The sequence below is a fragment of the Wyeomyia smithii genome, chromosome 2 (assembly GCF_029784165.1).
Source record: "Wyeomyia smithii strain HCP4-BCI-WySm-NY-G18 chromosome 2, ASM2978416v1, whole genome shotgun sequence".
Lineage (NCBI taxonomy): Eukaryota > Metazoa > Arthropoda > Insecta > Diptera > Culicidae > Wyeomyia > Wyeomyia smithii.
Genome location: NC_073695.1, coordinates 220,278,598 through 220,300,848, shown reverse-complemented (window position 1 = coordinate 220,300,848; position 22,251 = coordinate 220,278,598). Strand labels below are relative to the sequence as shown.

The window sequence follows — 22,251 nt, the reverse complement described above, 5'->3', positions numbered from 1 at the left end:
TTTGGAATCTCTCTTACCGGTTGCTAATTCGATGCACAGTTATGAACCCATTAGTAATTGAAAATTTCGAGAGGTTGGTCGACCTTCAATCTCAATCCAGATTTATGACTTTATATTTTGACTATATGGCTCAAGATATTAATCCTTCTTCATACGATTCCTCCAATGTCGCACTTTTAGCTACTTCTAATAATGCTATATTCTTCGACACCACCATGAAACAAGACATTTCTGGTATCCCGGATCAATTGCGACCCCAAGAGATCCCTAAGATTTTTTCCAATAAGTTTAAACATGTTAGTTATGATAAAAGCTTTTACACTGACGGATCTAATCTAGATGAGTCCACTGGCTTCGGTGTTTTCCACGAAAATTTTACCGCCTCCTACAAACTCGATGCTCCTGCTTCCGTGTACGTCGCAGAACTTGCTGCTATTCAGTACTCTCTTGGAATCATCGAAACCCTACCCATAGACCACTACTTCATCTTCACAGATAGTCTCAGTGCCATTGAGGCTCTGCGATCAATGAAGCCTGTGAAGCACACCCCGTATTTCCTGGGGAAAATACGGCGGTTTTTAAGTGCTTTAACAGATAAAAATTACCGGGTTACCTTAGCGTGGGTCCCTTCTCATTGCTCGATTCCGGGTAACGAAAAGGCTGACTCTTTAGCTAAGGTGGGTGCTATTGACGGCGATATTTATGAAAGACCAATTGCTTTTGATGAATTTTATAGCATTTTGCGTCAGAGAACACTCAACAGTTGGCAATCATCATGGAACTCAGATGAACTGGGACGGTGGCTACATTCCATTTTTCCTAAGGTATCGACGAAAGCATGGTTCAAGGGGTTGGATGTAGGTCGGGACTTCATTCGCGTGATGTCCAGACTTATGTCCAATCACTATACGTTAAACACGCATCTCTTTCGTATAGGGCTTGTAGACAGTAATCACTGCGTTTGTGGCGATGGCTACCATGACATCGAGCATGTTGTTTGGTCGTGTACCGAATACTGTGGTGTTAGGTCTGAGCTTATAGATTCCCTTCGGGCCCGAGGAAAACAACCGAACGTACCCGTTAGAGACATTCTGGGAAGCGGTGATCTCCAGTACATGACACAGCTATACGTGTTCATAAAACACGCTGGTATTAAAATATGAAACTCTTCTATCTATTTGTTAGATTACCATTCCCGCTACACGCTGAAAGAAGATGATACACTAAGCTGGAGACACCCAAACGAAGACTCGGCATCTTCATGTTCACGCAGACACCTCAGTCCAAACTGCTCAAATAGAACATCACTGCTTAGCCATGTACAAATAAATAAATCGTATAACTCAATATAGTTGAAATCAAAATTGTAACTCCCCTCCTCTCACCTTAAATCCCCACTAGCTCGTAGTCGGCCGCGAGAATAAAGAAAAGGCCTCCCTCTTTTCCCTGCTAATTTAGAATTTAAAAAAAAAATGTACTTGGCTCAGTTAAACATAAATTGTATCGTGCCGTGTCAAATAAACTATTTAAAAACATCTCTTAAATTTCTTTGGTTATTGACGATATTTATTGAAATAACGCACTAATATCTACAAAATCTGCAACTATCCAGATATAGTCATTTGTCTCTCGCTGTCTCTTTGTGTAGATATCTGTAGGTAAATAAGTGTATTATTTTAATAAAAACCTTCAATAGCCAAATGAATATAAAAGATAAAAATAAACTTTCTTCGGTGAATTTGGGTGTTTTCTTAACAACGTTGCAGAGCATTGAAATTTTTTAGAAAGTCGCAATAAAATGTTAATTTGAGCAAAATGATTTTAGGAAGCATTCTTAAGGAACACCACAACAGTTATTTCTAATTGGCCGATAGAAGCATAGTGTCTTAGACAATGTTGTTTCTTGAAAAATGTGTTGCACCTTTTCCGAACAAAATCGATTTTTATGTGAAAAATGAAAAAAATACAACTCGTTTCTTATTTTAGGGTGGATTAATCACAAATTTCCAACTTCTATAAAATGGAAAATAATTAATAAAACAACTTTGCTTAGAGCACTATGGCTCCAAATTACTTTTTTTTTGAGTAAAAAGTATTTAGTTTGAATTAGTGCATCATTTTATCGATCGTCAATATTTAAAGAAATATGTGAGATAAAAACAAAACTTCCTTCGACGAAATTATTCACTTCGTTATGGCAAACAAAATTGTGGAACATTGCAAAATTATATATTAATTTCGATCACGTTTTGCAGCTTATGAAACAGTGTGCAGTGATCGGACAAACAGTGAAGTCTTAATTTCTGCATACTAACTTTGATATGTGACTACTGGGAGCAATACTTCCGATAGGCGTGTCGTTGTGCACTCGAGCGAGAAAAATAACAATAACCACTACAATCCATTGGTAAAGAAAGGTGGAGAATGGCTGTTAAGTTTGATTTACAATGAGAGCTACGCCTGATATTTGATCTAGTTCTCAGTTTCTAATTGGTCAAAATATGCGTTCAACAAAGCTCTACATTGTTCAATAAAGCATATTTCGCATTTTGGTGACGCACAGTTAATTTTCTAATAGATTGCTGTAGGAATGCGGTATATCCGTCGGAAGCTGACTAAGTTATAGGCTTTTGAAAGTGGATAATCGCTCCCGACGTTTTCGGGCTTTTAATTTCTACCACTATGTTGCCGTGAGACGTGATTCTACCTAAAAATCAATTTAACCCATATTTGCACTTGCAAGATAAACAAAATTGAACAGTGCAAAGTTGGATACTACATCAGTAGTCAATCATTTATCAAAACCAAAAAAAATATATATATATAAAGTAGCAGTACAATCGCAAAGTATCGGTTAGGAACAATATAGAAAGTTGGTCACCCATGGATGTTCCTTTGGTTTGGTTATAAAATTTAAATGAAAGCCTTGGGAAAATTCTGAGGTTACTGGAATGGGTTTCGAGAACCGTGCTTTGAGTTAAATTGTTGTTTTTTTACTGATCTGTTAGATTCAGCTTCAATGAATGATGGTTTTATACATTAGTTTTTGGTAAGGTGGTTCTAGAAGAAATGAAAAACATTCGAACGAAGATTTACTATTTTATTTGTTACTACTTGTTGAAAATATTTGACACAGATTATAAGCTTTTCTGAAATTGGTTGGTTCATATAGGTCAATATTCTACGATAAAAATATTTCTATTCAAAAAAAAAAATGAACCACAAAAATGAAAAATCAGCTTTAGAATACTAACATGCATTAAAATGATTTACATGCGGTTTGGAGCGAGATGTGAGTAATTTTTTGGTTAGATTCAATTGCTTCCGCATTTTGTTTCCCATTGGACCAAACCGTCATCAAAATTGTCAATAAAAGTTTAGCATGTAACTTAATAAAAATCCGCAATAACATAGTATATAATAACTAGTTAAACATCTCCGACGTTACTCGGAATGAATGGTTCTAAGTTTCAACATCTTTTATTATATGTCACTCCATATGTATCCACTATTATATTCAAAATGGTGTCTAATGTCGATTTCTCGCCTTAGGACATCAACCTGGTGTCGAAATTGTTAATATGGAATAGTTTTTGGCTATTTTAAGCTGTTGCTCAGAAACCGGGATTTGCCATCTTGGATTTTAAAATCGCTTATTGGATCGATGTCCAATTTCTGAGCATCATCTTGATTCCGAAAATACCCAAATGGATTTACATTTGATCTTTCGAGCTGTATTACAGAAAACGGAAGCCATGTTACATCCTGCTGAACTGACGAAACTGAGAGCGCAGTTAATCCCTTCTCTCTTCGAACGCCCACAGCGTACGGAGATGAAAAAACATCGAGTCTGGGCAAGTCCCAAAGATGGGCGATAGCAGCCCGAAACCGTTCGACTAAAAGGTAAATTTTAATGCGTTTTTTATGTTGTAAGAACAATAAGTGTTGTCTGTTCTCACGTCGCGTCGCGTAATGTCATCGTTTTGGATTTCAAAATGGCGCCTGAAGTCGATTTCCAATCTCTGTGAATCATCCAATCTCTGTCAATCATTCCGGAAACACTTGTATTGGATTATATTGAATTGTTTCCCAAAAACCCAAAAATCGTAATCTTGAACTTCAAAATAGCGTCTGTCATCGATTTTGGTTCGGAATTTGAAATGGTGTCTAGGGTCGATCTCAGTCGATTCAAGGTCGATTCAGATCTCTTCATCCCAGTTCCGGAAATACTAATATTGGTTAGGGTTAGACTGTTTTCCAATGACCGTTGGGTTCGATTTTCAGTCTTTATGCCTCATCCCAGTTGGCCATTCGACAGTTGAATACACCTCAGAAACGAAGAGAACGATATCAATGAGATCAGCTGCGTCAGGAAATTTCTCATTTGCATATGCGAGATAAACAAAATTTAAAACTACAAATTTGGATCCAACTGACGTCAATCTTCTATAGAATCCAAAAAACATGTATAAATGTATGTGGCAGTTCAATCGATATAGAAAGTGGGTTACCCATGGATGTTCCTTTGGTTTGTTTATAAAAATTAAATGGAAGCCTTGAGTAAATCCTGAGATTACTGGAAGGGATTTCGAGAGCCATTCATTGAATTTGATTGTTTTTTGATGAACTGTCAGACACTGTCATGATTAGAAATGTTGTGGATGTATAGTCTAAAACACAATACCACTACGTCAAAATGAACCACTACCTTCAACACCACCCGACCATTCCAGCGATTTTTTTAAAGAATATTTCATACTTGAAAGTCAACATCGACTCTAATAAACTGGGACCATGTTTGTACACGATGAGCCATAATTATAAAGCTAGCGACAAGACTGCCAACGGTATCGTTGATAGCTACAAATTCACACATTTATTGCCGCCCTCATCCTCGAGAGCTATTCCGCAGATTTAATTTTTAACTCCAAAGCTCAAATTAGGCATGCATTCCCGTGTTTACCCTACCGGTGAGAATACTGGGCTAATTCCAAACTCATCACCCACTCCCCGGGCCCCCGGCGAAATAATGCAGCAAAACCAGTTTTACTGCAGTAATTTAGAAAAATGTATTCCAGAATTTCTTCCATGGGATTTATCTTCACTGTGCTCACTCGAGGGGGAGGGGTGTTTTCCACTATGCTGAAGTTTATGGTTTTCTGAACGTCACGAAACCGGCTGAACACCGGAGCGCTGCAGCAATCGTACCTGCAGTCGCCATTGCTGTCCGGACCTTCGCCACTTACTTTATTGTTTCTTCTGGCTGTCTGTGTAATGTAAGGGTGGGGCGGGGGTTGTGCGAAAGGTGAAATAAATTCATTTATTTTATTAAATTACAAATGAATTCCATTGTAATAAGTTATTTGCTTTAAGTTTGCCTTTTCCGAGAGGGAAAGGGTGTTGGTAGGAGGACTCGCACAATGACAGAGTTTCCAAGCTGTCGCAGCGAAATCGGAAAACATTCGCCGTGTGGTAAGGTGGGTGGTCGCAGAGAGGTAGAGAAGGTTAATGCAATTAGAAGGTGACGCCAACTGGCTTGCTTGCTTGCTCTGCCAACGGAAGACTCGGCGTGGAGTAGATCAACCCGGTAGAGTTTGCTGTTTCCATTGGGTCGAGCGGCCTTCTGTATGTGAGTGTATATATGCGCGGGTGTGTGGTTCAGGTGAAGTAGCGTAGCGGCCGTCGGTGGTGTCGCATTGTAGCTGTCCGGACCTTCTAATTGTCGAAGTGTGCGAGAGGCAAGGATAGAACCAGGAAGCAACGACCAGTGTGGCGCAATTGCAGAAACACAGAAAGGTGAAAGGTTTTGTTTTCATTCATTCGCGCGTTCCGCAGTGCCACGGTCGGTCTCCATTAAATTGGCCGAATAAATTACAAAGACTGGGCCAACAAAGCGAGCTACGAGCTCTGTTTGCAGATTTGATTAATTTATTACTTCAATTAGGTTTGCTTTGTCTCGCTGACTGGGGGGCTGCTGATAGGCGTGGAAGTATTACTGCGGGCGCGGGATGCCACGCTTGTCCGCACGGAACTTGACGTGAAACGAGAATTTATGGCGATCGGGATGAAGCCGGCTTTAAAGCTGCGATTACTTGGATGCGACGCGTTTCTAACAGAAATACCGATGATTAGCTGTTTGATTAAAGTGAAAGGCGGTTATGCTGGTACTAGGTCGAAAAATTGGATAAAGTTAATGCAGTGTAAACAACCCTGGACCAAAATGAGTGCCTTGCGAGGCTTCAAAGAGGTTTGGTAATCTGTCTCCCAAACTTTCCAAAACTATTGCAACTTTTTGAAAGGAATCACTTTCTGTGGTTCGAAAGGCATTTCCATTGAAAGTGTCAAGATTTTTCACCGTCAGGTGAAACGTAACACTATTTGGCATTCGCACGCTGCTCAATTTAATCGAAATTTGAGATGTATGGTTAAGAAATCTGAAACACGCTCTGGAAGGCCGATTCAACAACCGTCAAATATTGACTATCTCAGTTTCATAATGCCCGAAGCGAAAGAACAACAGACCACAGATTGACCGAGCGCGCACAATCGGATGCGGTACGGCCAACGGCACCGGAGAAAGATATGCTAATCATGCAATATTATGATAATAACTATATCATGTTTCAAAATTAAATGCACATAATCTTGAATCACATGCTCCGAGCGTATTGTCCTGTATGAACTACAACAACAACTGCGAGGAAGGTGAAAGTGAAGGCACCCCTTCAATCATGTTTCGTCCTGAAGCAAGGTATGATACGTTTGCCACCACCAACCGACCGACACTTGGCGTTGCAATGTTTTACCCTCAGCCTAGAGCAAGACAAACGGTGGTGGTGTTATTTTCTTTGTTCTAAATAGATCCAACTTGACGCTGGGGCTGCCACTCCTCCGGTTCGTGATATTCGACACGCCGGGAAGAACCCCGTGAAAGGATGGAACAAATCATGGCGCGGATAATTATCTTTTCTTTCTCTGTTTTACGAGTTTCGTATACCACTGTATAGACCTCGCCTCAAGTTAGTCGGAAGATGTTCCACTACCTACTTCGTAGACGCAACCGTGGCAAATATATCCGCAGCTCGATCGTAAAGTTCATCCGCAAGTCGTAAACAAGTCTCTGGTTATCTAGAATCCACAGACGGCGGTGCTTCCGCCGATTCGCACGAAGAAAAGGACTCGAAATGGTTCGTACGCAAGCCGCAGACTTGGACGCAGTATTTGAGCCTGTGTTAATGATATTGGAGTAAGCAAGCTGTAAATTGTGACCTTCGGTGTGTTCTCTGGGAGGGTAACTACGGACTACGGATTTGTGATCGTAGATTTTAAAATAGCCAGGGGTTTGTTTAAAACATCTACATACTGCTTAAATTACATAAAAAATGAACTGGAAAACATGGTCACGAGGCAGCTCGTAGTTGCTACTATCTAGATTTGAACCATCAGAATGATAAACTTTGAATAACTTTCATGTGTTCCAAATGCTTTAACGTTTCTATAGCCCCTTGAACCAAATCGCTCTCACTTTGCGGTAAATAAGATTGACCTTTTTCTCCTGAACGTAATTTTATTTTATTTTCCTTTCACATGAGATTACTTTCTTTTGCCTAGGCCAGAACAAAGGTCAAAGCCACTTTTTGCCGCTCTCAATCAAGCACTGTTATTTTCGTTATTTGATTAGTCTCGCTCGAAGCTAGTCCATCTGGCGCAATAAAACACGCCAATATATTTCTTCCTGCATAAGGGATTCGCACACGACAGACAAACAAATATCCGAGCGCAGTAAGAGCAGCAGTGAAACGAGTTCGTGGTTTTACTACAATTTCTACACACTGTTAAAAATTCCCATCTTAAGAGCACCTCAATCTGCAACCTCTGCACAAACTTCGCGAGCCACTAGACAAGACGAGTCAAACATTAAATTACACTGGTTGTAATTAATCTCGTGCGAAATATGTAAAATATTACAAATTTTCAACCAGGGAAAACCCATCCGACACTAATTGCAGTTTTCGCTTTTTTCGGATGGTGGCAGTAAATTACCCGCTTGCGGGTACCACCCACTTGCGGTGTGCAACCGAGCGGTTTGCCAGGCCTTGACTGAAGTCGTCGCTGGCTGGACGCGGCATGTTGGATAGTGTTTCTATCGGGAAAATGGAACGGAATTTTTTTTAACTGACTAGATTCGTAAAATGAAATTGAAGATAAATAAATGAATTTTAAAGATTTTATCAATAAGCTCCCAGGAGTTTTGAACAGGAGAATGAGAAATTGAACTCAATTTGAGGACAAACCTTTTCTGGGGCCGATTCGAAAGGCTAAAGCCGGTTAGAAAAATGGTCAAAACTTAGTTGAAAATTCTTGAGAACAGAACAATAACGTTCAAAGCTTCTGCCCTTACCAAAAATAATCTATAATTCCTTCGAAAACGCCGCAACCAACAGCTGAAACGTCGGATGTATCTTTGAATGGTAATTTTCTTTACATCCGACGTTTCGGCCGTTGGTTGCGGCCTTTTTCGAAGGAATTAAAAATTATTTATTTTAGCCCATAAAGTACACTTTAGGAGAAGGGAGGGGGTATATTTGACAAAGCGTTCAAACACATGTGGGAAACTTTGAAAACCTGTACAAAAAGAGAGAGTGTCGCAAACAGTTATTTTTCGCTGCGTAAATTATGAACGTTCCTTGAATGATTGATAAAATCAAAAAAAAAAAAAAGGAAAAATATGGAAATAAATAAAAACAAAATATGTAAAAAACAATCAGACATTCAAGAAACGTCTTGTATCTTTGTAATTATTTTCCATATTGTGACTCATGAAAATTTCATATTAAATACTCATTTCAATTTAGCATCTTTTAGTGTTTTTTGGGGGTGATACAAAGTTTTAAACTGTTCCCAAAATAATGTAAGTTTTATGTACCTTTTCGAAATTTATTTTTTTTAAATTAAAAAAAGGCAGCTGAAGCGCATCGAGAGCTCAAAAAAGTTTACGGAAATAACTAACTAACTAACTAAGGGGCTATCCACATACCACGTGAACAGATTTTTAACGATTACCACGTCCCCCACCCCGCGGACAAATGCTCATATAAATTCTTTTTTTTTTTTGTAAGGACCGTGGACATTCCACACCTCCCCCCCCCAAGCTGTCCACGTGGTATGTGTATGGCCCCTAAATAATAACTAACCAAGAAAAATAACGAACCATGACTGGGTCTGTCGCTATAAAGACTCATAAATTTCAATGTTGACGACTATTCGAGTTAAGGAAACCTTTGAACCTTCGAAGATGCTGAAGTGGGGAAATTACTTGATAAGAATGCATGCCAAATGCAGGAACAGTTTTCTTCGATATTCGAAGACTAAGATCTACCCGCCAAGTTATTTCCAAACGATGTTGTGCCTTGAGAAAAATTCAAAAACATGGAAATGGGTTCCTTGTGATTTCAGTGAACAATTACTTTTTTAAACTGGCCAGCGCAAGCGCATGACAAGTAATGAGAAACGGATTCAATACAATGAAAAAGAATGTCATGGGTATTACCAAGTCATACTTCTAAGTCGTCGGCTCGACTGAATATACACGCTGCGAAGGTTATGCTGTATGATTGGTAAAACCAGGTCGGTGTTATTTGTTGTGAGTATGTAGTTGAAACCAAACGTAACTATTACTGGAAAATGGTATCGATTTCAATTGATCCTATTAAGCCTAACACTTTGGGAGAAATGACAACATTACGAGCTGAGGGGCGCAAAAATGGTTTTGCGGCATGACAACGCTCTGCCTCATACTACCGAAATTATTGAAACCTACACTGCCTGTGATCGCATAATCGTAACATTCGACATTTTATGGATTTCGTGCTTTTTATTGGGAAATGCTTAGAATAGTATGTACTTTTCACATCTGGAAAAATATGCTTATGTTTGTGTGAAAAAAGTCGTAAAAAATACCAAGTTGTTTTGTCACATAGCGTAAATAACCGCATAATTGTCACACTACTTAACTTTTTCAACTTTTTTGTCAAAAAAGTTTCCATCCAAATCCACATCTGCATCCTTTGGAACTCGGAAGTTATTCTGGTCCGGTAACCAACCACTGGTGATCCGTTTTTGATGTTCAGCTCATGCTTGTTGAATACATGAAAAACTTCTTTTTCCATGTGATATATTCCAAAAGTAGCTTGAAAGTGACGGCATAAATGTATCATTGCAAAAATGTCAACCAATTTGACTTCAAAAGTAATATTCAATGTATACATAGTGTAAAGTAGTGCTTTCTTCATGATACTAAATTTAGTTAAAATGTCTATTTGCGAGAATATATTAGTAACAATGCATTTAAGGTCAAAATATAAAAGTGCGAATTGCTCGAACAACCAATTTTGCAAATGTTACAAATATGCGATTATGGGCAGTACATAGAAACGCTCAAAAGCGAAGTTCTATCTCGTATCATTGACCATCGACCCGATTGTATATTGATCCAGCTCCGTTTCAGCATTAGTTTCCTCTTAACAATTTTCAGCAGGCTTGTTTGTACTGAATTTTACTGCATTTTCTTGACTTAACCTTCTAGTGCCCAAGCCCACCTGTAGACGGACTTCAGTGAAAACACTACAAATTTTTAATAGATACTTGGAAATGTGTATGAAGATTTATAGTGATTTTACCGAAACCCGTCTAAAGGCGGGTTTGGGCACTAGAAGGTCAAAACTTCCATTTTAAATCTCAGTTAGGCATGGATAAAAATATGCAACTCGTGAACGAAATGTTGTTTTCAATTTTCATAACATAAATTAGGTATTATAGACGGTAATTTCGATGTTGACGACTGTCAGCGTGAAGGAAGGCTAAAAACCTTCGAAGACGCTGAACTGGAGAAATTGCTCTATGAAATCCATATCAAACGCAGGAACAGCTTGCTTCGGTGTGGGGTAGAATAAATTCGGTAAAGTCGTGGGAACTGCTTGGTTATGCTTCAACGTCACTAGCTAGGCTATTGTTTCCAATGTTTATAACAGAAACTCATCACAATTTGCAATGAAATTATATTACAAATTTCTGTACCTTTGAAACAAGAATAATTTCAAATCATGATACCTTTTTGAGACGATAAGTAGTTGCCAGGTTATAGAAACTAGGTACTACTCTCTGCCAATTTAACAGTAAGATTACAGTTCACCAATAAGACAAAGACTCATGGCTTTATTGAGGACTGTCGATATAACTTGATTCAACTCACTAACTAACAAACAATAATTTCCATCACAGTGAATAATTTTGCGATGATCATGTCTATATAAAAACACCATCGAGCAACTAATCAAATTAAAAAAAATCCAATATCTATTTCGCCACAATTCCGCTCTTTTGTACACCGTGATCATCGTCGTGTGTCGGACCCACAATGGACTCATTGTGTGTATCGGTAAGCTTAATGTATGGGCAACTAACACTATACACGTGAACCTCTACATGCATGGGGAGCGCTCGAAAGCTCCATATGTTGAATAACTTCCGGCCGTCCTCATTCGCGCCGCGGTACCTCGTGCACTGACGCGACGTAACGGGGCTGGCAGAACCAAATCGTGAAACAAAAAGCATATTTTCGACCGTCGAGGCTGGCACCCGGCAACAGCGTCCTCGGGTGCTGGGTTTGCCGCATGCACCAGCAGGACTCGGGGTTTGTTCGTTAGTAATAAATATCCAATAAAATAAACTCATTAAATCTAATATAGTGGTTTCCTCTTCATCGCTTTCGGTAGAGATTCATTGAGCTGCAGGTGGGCGAGACGCGGGTGCCGGCATTGGCGTGATGTTGCAGCCGGAATGGCATGCATTTTCACTTGTCCAGTGAAGTATCTCTTGTTTACATTAGACAAGCCTGGAAACACCAATTTGTGATGGTTTACAGTGGTTTTAGTTTTTAAGTTATTGTTTTTAAAGGGTTTTACATTCTAGTAAATAAATTACCATCATCAATTGGACAAAAAATTCAAACTAAAATCGTATAAGGGAGCATAATTGTACGTCCAACCTAACAAAAACACATCAATATTCTCTTCCGTTAAAAACCGCAGCAGTAGTTTAAAGCAACGGCAAGTAGCAGCAGTATGCAAACGGTTGACGACACTCTTTAGAGTCGAAAGTCACCACTCGCAACCAAGTCAAGAAGTGGAAATTGTATGCAATTTATCACCCGGTTATCTCACATTTCACTCAGTCTGAAGCCAGAACCCCGCGGGCCCGGCAGCCGGAAACAGCTACAAAGGGCACACGCTAGTCCGTCCACCTTCTTGTTGATAGCCCCACTTAGGGGTTAGTGTTGTCCCACTTCTCGATGCTGAAGCCATACTGCGTTTGACATTTTTTCCTTCTTCAATGTCTTCTATGTTTGCTTAAGAACGTGTTCTTCGACTGTTTCTAGCATGAGTCAAAACAGGTTTTCTTTTAATCTTTTTTCTTCCTTCCCTGAACGGCCCCGCAAAGGCAACTTGCGGCTGATGGGGTACGGAAGAAAATGTTGATGCAAAACCGTACTGCGGAAGCTATTTTTTGTCGCTGCTGCTTCGCTCTGCGAAGCCCGGCAAAATTCAGCTCGTAAAAGCGGTGCCCCGTACGAACGAGCGGGCGAATAAAATCCAGTGCGACAGGAAGGCAAAATAAAGAAGTGGAAAATGATAAATACCGCCGTCCCAAAATAAGCAGCGAGAAAATGGCACACAACATTTGAATAATTTATTGCCTACCTGATAAACATGTGGCTGGGCTGTGTAGTGTTTGGATTTTTCATCGCTCACTCAACCAACCACCCAGCGCCACCTTCCAGCGGCGAGGACATTTTGTCCTATTCTTCGCTCGTAGTAGCAGCCTCGGTTTCGAACACCGAAAGAGCTTATTGTGCTTGACGGAGGAAAAAAAACTCCGATCGTCAAATGCATAAGCGCGTGGTAATGCTTCTTGACATTCATATATGCTTGGGAAAGTAGACGAAAAGTACCTTCACCGGGCTGGAAGCTGATACATTCACCGACTGCAGGGTTAAGCTGCTCTGCGAGATGGGGGGAAATCTCGACAAAAACAGCACCCGTCGAGTTGCACTGAGTTGAATTCGAGAACGCTTCCTCGCTAGGGTGGCCGTTGTTTTGAGTCTAGAACCGAGAGAACACTTTTTCGAAGAATATTATGCAACGGGATTATTGTTTTGCGACTCGTGCTGATCATATCCTTTGTTGGAATGTTTTTCGGGGCCACCTTGCCCAGATCCCACGGCGGCAGTCTTGCGATGCGGATCGGAAAATGAAGATATGTTCGGATTGAAGTGCCAGTCTTTTTTTTTGACGCGCTGGAAAATGAGTTTACACTAGGGTTTGGCTCGAGTGACACTCAGCGAGAAATTTGGTTGCTGCACTGAACTATCCAAACTAAGATAGACTCAACGTGTTTTGCTGCAATATGTCAAAACTGCAATGGCAATGCTAGCCAAAAATGCATGTAATATTTATGAAGCCCGTGAGCCTTCTTAAAATTTATTAGATCATAACAACTCAAATCACCAAACAAGATTTTAATGCTGTTGATCTCTTTGATGGTCGATTTTTCTCGGTGACCGGTTCACCGAGAAAAATCAACTATCCAAAAAGAATAATGTTGATCTTTTTGTTTGAATAAATTCATGCATGTATGATGTCTCAAAATTTTATTGTTGGATATAAAAAAATATTAGAGCTGTATTGTAATTCCACCGAAAACATCGTGATCTTTTGAAGCTCAACTCTAATTTTTCAAATTCATGACTTTGGGACCGCTTGATCCGTTTTTCATGTTGACATCTTGAAAAGTCGATGTAGTTTCAAACAATAATACTAAACCCTTCAAAAACATTCGATTTTGTAATAAAAAGTTGGGTATTAGGGGCCATCCACATACCACTTTTCATTTCATTTTCATTTGAATTTCGAGAATTCACAATGATTCGTTGGCTTTATATTTTGAATTGGCAGTTAGTTCAACTCCAAATAGATAGCCGTTTCGAAGGTAATTGTTTTTAAATAGAAGATCATTGTTTTACACAATGTGCTCTGCGCGTGCATGTGAACGACGAAAAAGCATTGTAATTCACCATGTGTCTCCTTCAAATCACAGTGCTGTGTGACTTATGGAATCAATAAGTAACTTACAAGAAAAATATTTAGGAAAAATGCTTCTTCCGATATTTTTATACCAAAATTATTCACTATTTCAAATTTATGGCTCTTTTGAAACCACGTCAACTTCTAATGGTAGTTAAGGGTCTAGTCAAAGTTATTTGGAACATTGTTATATTACACACTTAAAATTTTTTGCCGGGTCTCGGTATTTTTTGCCGAGAACGGCACCACTGAGTGCTCGGTTAAGAAAAAAATGACAGCTGTCACATTTTTTCGTAAATGTCGGTTCAGCCTAACTGAAATCTTGGAAATATTTTGTGCCGAAATTTCAGTTTGGTGAACCGAGATTTACGAAAAAAATTGACAGCTGTCATTATTTTTTAAACCTAGCACTCAGTGGTGCCGTTCTCGGCAGGAAATTACCGAGACCCGGCAAAAAATTTTAAGTGTGTATATTAATAAACAAACAAACAAGTATTAGAGCGATACTTTTTTTTACCAGAGACACCGTGCATAGTTTCGCACTATATACATTGCGCGTGGATAGAAACGTTTGAGAATTGTAATTGTTAGTACTTGTAGTTAACCATGCGTCTCCATCAAATCACAGAGCTGTGTGACTGGCAGCTAGTAAGTCACGCATGGTGAATTACTACGCGTCTTCATTGTTTCCATGCAATGTCTTGATCGAAAGGAGAGAGTCGCCTCAAATTCATAGTAATAATTGGCATATTTTTTCAATGGTATATTAATGGAAAGTTGAGCTTGATCGCTAATACGCAAACTAGTGAACAACTTTACTCCATATTAATTGCAAAACCTTAACGCTACCAATTAGGAGCTCGCTCTCTGTCCACATACTGCACTAGTAACAGATGTTATAATTTTCATATGTTTAGTGGCACTAAACGGATTTTGAACACCAATAAAGAATTAAGCACTGTTGTTTCGGGTTGTGATGAATATCTCACTACAGCGAATCTGCAACCAATTCTAATCATAGTTTCAATTTGATACCTCTCGACGTTTATTTCATGCCTATGCTGTAAGTGGTCCCGCCTTTTCTCAAGTTATATCATTCTCCCCGTTTCACGAGATGCAAAGACCAGCAGATGTTGGCAACCAGCGGAGAAGGACCGATGAAACACTCTAAACCATGCAACAATATAATACCTTGTATCGTGTTGCATTCTGGGTTACGGTTTGTTTATTTGTTTATTTGTTTAACTCTCTTAAAAAAGTATGGTGGCCTTGAAAAGATTTAAACTGGCATTTGGGACAGAAGTTTGGTCTCTATGCATCATCCAGATTACAAAAATACCCATATAAGGCGCTGTTCAGTCATTTTAGGCTAATTTCCAGAAACCGGAAGTCGTTATTTTGGACTTCTAAATGGCATGTGGGGTCAACTACTAACCTCTGGGCATCAATTTGGTTCCGGAAATATTAATTTTCGAGTTATGCAAAAATTTGTGTTTTTTTTTGTCTGGGAACCCTCCATTCTAGAGGAGGGAGGGGTATCATACCTGAAAAAATCTCGAGTTATACAGATATTTTGTGCCTTCCTTCTACAGCAAGAAGGGGTGTCAAACTACCATAGAAATATTTTTTTCTTCTCGAAACATTCAAATGGCAAATTTGGTTCCATTTGTTCGATTAGTTCTCGAGTTATGGAAAAATTACTGTTTCATTTGTAAGGGAGCCCTCCTTCTAGAATAGAAAGGGGTGTCAAACTATCATAAAAACTTTCCTTGGCCCCAAAAACCCTTGTATACATATTTTCACGCCAATCGATTTAGTTATTTCTAAGCCTATATGGATTAGACTGACAGATAAATCCCATTTTTATGTGTTTAGATGTTGATTTCAATTATATTTTTAACGAAAAATAAGTTTGATTGAGGAGCACATGTCGTGTTTTACATCAAATCAAAAAAACCTCAAAGTCCCTATTTTGGCCTTAGCACTCTTATGTTAGTCTCTCGGAGATTTGATTTTGGGCACATTGCGAACACTTGAAGCGTTTTATTATGCCTTTCTACAAGCAGCTAGATATCATGATACAATGATCACTGGGTAATCCGAAGGTTCGAGATGATTCAGATTGTTTTACTATATCAAGTGAGAAAAACTTTGTAGTCAATCCTCACTGGTAGAATTTTTTTTTGGATAGCGTGATAGTTAAAATTAAAAAGGACTCACTACACTTAAGAGTTTCAAAATTAAATATCATTTTTATATTTCAATGTGCCGCCTGTTTTATAAAAACTGGAAGTCAGCTTTCAAAACGACGTCTCGAGTTGATACCCGGGCTCTGAGCATCATCTAGACTCTGGATATACCTATATTGGGTAGTATTGATTTTGGAATTATGCACATTGGTTTATATTTGGTCATTTTGGGCTGTTTTCCAGAAACCGGAAGTAACCATCTAGCAAGTCAAAAAGATGTATAAAGTTGATTTCTAGCCTCTTGGCATACCGATTGGAGAGTATTTGGCGTATTGGGGTCGTTTTCCTGAATCCGGATGTAACCATTTTGAAATTCAAAATGGTGGTGTGGTGGGAGCGTCTGAACATCTTTCCGATTCCGGAAATACTCATATTGGATCTTCGTCGATATTTGTCCGTTTTACAGGAATTCCCGGGTTTAGAGCATTATCTCGATTTTGGAAATATAACATATAACATATTGGATGATATTTGGTCACTTCCAATGTTGCAATGAATATTGTTTGAAAGTACGGTTAAATTGTTTCACTTTATTTTGTTCTGTTGTTGAATTTTTGTTTCTTTCTATCTCTGATTTAACGATTTTAATTGTACTTTAGAAGCAATAACGAAAAATTTCCTTTTTCGTAACAAATTTGTTACTTGAAAACAATGAGATTAATTTCGAGCCAAGTTACACACATACTGCCGTATTTTGCACATGTATATTATTTTTCTCCATTTTTCTTCGGGTATTTATGATTTCAAAACCTTCATTTTTTGATTTTTGATTATTCCATCACATTACGATCTGTACCCTGCGTTAGAAAAAAACACGAATATTTGCTTTCTTTCAAACGGATGCAAGCCATGTTCAAAACACATACTCATCGCTCAATGGAAATCAAATGGATTTGAAGTTCCGCATATAATAATTCTTTTCCTTTTCTAGATTCGTTTCTTCCAAACCACATCGCGAAAAAGGCTCATTTGATGGTTCGAAATTCGTGCCAATCTAGTAAAACTCACATTCGGTTTTTAATGACTTTGCAATCATCTCCGGCAGCTCTGGTCGCCATGTAAAAGTTTACTGAGCTGAGCGTGCGCTGGGCTAGCGAACAGAACACTAAACGGGCAACGTTGTCATTATGCCAGATAAATCTGGATTTTGCCAGATTTTTGATTGCGTGCCAGACAAGTCTCAAAATCTTTCAGATATGTATTTGACAATACCTGCCAGATTTTTATCAGATTGTTCGCGTTGTCTCGCATAAAAGTCATCACTTCAAACTTTGAACAAAATTTTGGAATGTTTTATAGGGAAGACCTTAAGAAATTCGAGAAAACTTATCCGGACGGAACGACTGACGTACCAGATTTTTCATTAGCATTTAGCATAAGCGCGTAGCTGTCAAAAAATCCTTTGCTTTCATTTTGGGTGTCATTATTCTGCCACTCAATGGAGAATAAATTAATCAATAAGGATATTTATAGCGAGAATTGAATGCCACAGAGATCATTAGACTTCGACAAAACATAATTAGAACTAAAGGTATTCACATTCTTATCTATTTAAGCAAATACTTATACATAAAACGCTAGAACACAGATGTTGATGATTTCAAAACTTTCATGACTCTTGAAATCACACGACAATCTGTAAACTACGGTAGAGAAAACACAAATCTTTGCTTTCTTGCGAACGAATGCTAGCATCACTTTTAAAATGGAGACCAAACGGATTTGAAGTTCCGCGTTAATTTTTTTTTTCTTTTCTAGATTCGTTCCTTCCTAACTAGCATGTGATAGTAAGAAACTCGTGCCAATCATTCTAATAAAACTCATATTCGCTTTTTCATTGATTTTTCAATCATCTCCGACAACGCTGGTCGCATTGTAATACTCTTTCAAATCCAATTATTGAACAGTGAAGTGAGCTAGTGAACAAAACACTTTTTTTTTTAATTGGGGGATTTGTTAGTAGCTTAAGTATTTATGATAAATATTAGTAAATAATGAGTATGTGTGTACAATCACAAATGGTGACTTCTCAACACTGTTAGTAATTTGTCATTTTAATTGTTAGGATTTGTTTGCTTTCGCAATTAGGACTTATCATTCGTAGGGATTTAAACCTACTTGTCAAGAAAGAAATATGAACAAAACACTAATGTTTCCAAGGCAGGGACGTTACGGGCAACGTTGTCTTTACGCTAGATAAATTAGGCTTTTGCCAAATTTTTGATTGCGAGCCAGACAAACCTCAAAATCTTTTAGATGTTTGGCAATGCCTGCCAGATTTTTATCGGTTGTTCAGGTTGTTTTGCTTAATTCGCAATTTTGTACAAGGTTTGAAGTAATGATCTCAAAAAATTCAGGAAAAATTTATCCGAAAAAAATGACCGACGTCAGGTTATTGACAGATTTTTATAAACATTTCGCCAGATTTCATTTGAACAAATACAAGCGCGTAGCTGTCAAAATCTTCTACCTTTATTTTGGGTGTAGTTATTATGCCACTCAATGCAGAATAAATCAACCGATAAGCATATTTATAACGAGAATTGAATGCCACAGAGATCACCAGAATTCGACAAAATATTATTAGAGCTGACGTGTATTTACATGCTAATCTGTTTAAGCAAATACTTATGCAAAAAATGCTAAAACAAGCCACCAGGATGATGGAATCGTGGAATATTTCTACCAAACCAAGCGACTTTAAGTTATAAATTCCACTTCCTCGTGAAACGAAATCGATTCTAAAACATAGCACGATTCCTTGCAACTTCCACTGAACAAACGCCTCACAATGGAAGTGCAAAAAACTGATCTCGAGCTCGGGTCGAAGTGCGGCATATCGCTCATAACTGCAGTTCTACAAAAGTTACCGATTTAATAAAGCTTGACAGTTTGTACAACCATTTAATTTCATCTTCCCCCAAGCTCTTCCACAACCACCATCTGCTGCTCGGGCTCGTGTTCGCTAGCTGTTGCAGTAGGTATTGACTTTGCGGTTCTCGTTTAGCTTGCAACCAACCAACCAAGGCACGAGGGAACGCGTTTGGCAGTGCCGCTTTTGGCGATACTTTAGTTATTAAAGTTTCTTTGTCAAATATACCGAGCGACACTTGGGAATAATGTTTTTCCTGTGTTTTTGCCGCCGCCCCTTCTCCACCGCGCACTCGTTGACAGCCAATAGCACCGGGAGCGGCGTCTGGAAGTGCGGAAAGCATCATCATCCGATATGGTTTCATAATTAGAAAAGTTTGCCTCCCAATAGTACTAGTAACGAAGATGATGTTGATGATGATGGCTAATTCAATCTTGTACACGCTGCTGTTGTTGCCACATTCAAGAACGCCGTCGTTGACGCTGCTACTGCTGCGCTGTGACATCGTCGTTTCTTCCTCTCACGTTCGTCTAGTGCATGCGGTGCTGGATGTAAGTTACATGTAGTGACGTTATGTTTTCCCACTTTATTACAGTCTTCAAAAAAAGTGCTAAAAACTTCGCGTCTGTTCGGTGCCATTCTGTTGGAAAATATTAGGAATGTTCAAATTTCGTTGATTACAGTTCAAAAGAAAAAAAAAACCCGGGCGAACAAAATGCTTCGAAGTTGGAGTACGAAAAAAAAAACCTATCAGCAACTTCCATTAGCCTTTCACATATTGAACCATATCTAAACTAGGAAGCACCACAATATTTTCCAGTAGCAAGAGCCCGCAGAATAACTTTTTTTTTCGGATCCTAGGGGTTGTTTTCCTGTACAAACTTCTATAACCCCCTGCACCCACTTTTTTCGTTTCTGTAACATTTTCGCTTGATGTAATTTCTAACGAACTTCCTTCGTGCTGGCTCCTTCGACACCTCGGTTGCATTCACTCGCTCTTCCTACCACGAAACTGTTGCTGGCGTTGGGTTGGGTCGGTTGAAGCAGAAATAAAAACCTGGGTACTGTACCCTTTTCCATCGTCTCGCGTCCTGTCTTAGCCCCGCATATATGAATTATTGAATTAGCCTTAATAGTCTAACGAAGCGTGATATGTACGAACAAACACTACACTTACTGCTGGCAGAAAACAAGACTTAACACGAACGGCGTCAAGAATGGGACTGAAGGAGTGGGGGAAGGCGTCGTCAAACAGGGCGAGGAAAACGACGGAAAAGCGGAAGCAAATCAACGACGAGGTTAAGGCGAAACACAGCCAGCCAGCCAGTCAGCCAGGGTGAAAAATTCGGGTTCAAGGAGCTTGTTGTTCCAAACGGCAGCAATATTTGATGTTGCCTTCATGATGCCGAGCGTTCGCAGGCGGAAGAAAAACGCGCACAACAGAAAGCTACAATAAAAAAGTCAGAACGACCAGCACACAGATCGGTGCCATTTCTGCACTTTCAGAGCAAAAGTATCACGATGCATACACACACACAAAGGAAAGAAAGCGTCGGCGAATTGCTTCGGGAAGAGCAGCTAAATAAAAAATTTATGTAATCTGGAAGAGATACAAAATTTCTTTAATATTTTTCAATGCTAGAGAAGGTGTCTTGCTGTGTCGGCGGGGGTCGGAGCTGCGCTGCCCCAACAATTCGTTTCCGCATTGGTAAACGCTGGAGGTGCACGCTGCTTTAATATTCAAATTATAGCCGTAATCCTTTCAAATATTAAAATCTTCATTTCTTTGCGTACGCGGGTGGAAAATTGTACTGCTGGAAAACGACGCTGGACGAATGCTCTGTGGTCTGATTTGGAGTCTGGCGGTGTTGGCACCCGGGAAGGTTTGTGGTAGTGATGAAAAATCGGGTTTTAGATAGTTACCCGTGGGAAACTTGTATGGCAATTTGAAAGGCAGCTGTGCCGTTTGGAAGATAAAAACAGGAATCCAGATTTTCTGTTTGTGGATCGGTTAATATTTTTTAATTTAATAACACTGATAGAACGTTGGGTGAGTGAATTGAAAAGTTTTGCAAAACATTTCGAGCTTCAAAAATGAAATTGCAATAGATATGCAGTAGATATTAACAAGTGCTGATTAAGGGTTTAATTAAAGCCACTCACACGCATTTAGAGAGAAATAATACTTCGCTCAAAAGAGACCTTTTTGTAAATATAATGGGACAGAACATAAGAACATTGTGGATAGCAATTAAAATACGTGTAGCTGGGAATAAGCCCTTTTTGGTTCCTGCTTTGCTAAATAATTTAGTTAATAATGGAGACCATCTCTGTTACCACACATTTTGATTGGTTCTCCAACACCAACTTAGAGTTAGTCAAAAACTGCCCAAATTTTAATCTGTTTGGGTGATTTGGGTTGTTTGCTTCGTAAATTTTAAAAGATGTGAAGCATTGTGATCAATTTAAAGGTAAAATTAATATTAAAAATTTAACGTTATAAAAATTTATTCAGCTCAAAAATGTATTCCAAAGGATAAATAAAACCCTGGCTCGACATAAACTTAAACATTTCCACTTCTCGCCTAAATCAAACTGAACATAAATCCGAATCGACAAGACCAGAAAAACACCTCCGGTTATCTTTTGTGTAACAACTTTTCATTCTCAAAAGCGGCAATCTGGCAAAACATTTACCTCCACACCGTGTAACGCTCTCTCTGGCCCGAAGATTACTGGTGTTTCGTTTGCTTTTAATCAAGCCAATTGGGAAAAAGTGGCTTAGACGTGGCAAATATTGCACTGATTAACCCCTTCCGGTGGCAGTAAGGGCAAAAAACGAACAGTGGAACGGAAGGGGGTTTGTCAATTTCCGACGCAAAAATCAGAACATAATTTTACTGGGACGCCCAGCAGCAAGGCAACAACAACAGCACAACTTAGATTCAGAAGTGGTGAGAATTGGCACGGCGTTGCTGGTGTAAGGTTT

At 39.0% G+C, this 22,251-nt stretch overlaps 1 protein-coding gene across 42 annotated transcripts in view; it reads right to left on the bottom strand.

The window, feature by feature from the left end:
* Positions 1 to 22,251, bottom strand: part of LOC129722556 (protein muscleblind) — a 745,426-nt gene that overhangs the window by 178,535 nt on the left and 544,640 nt on the right. The gene's annotated exons all lie outside the window — the stretch shown is intronic.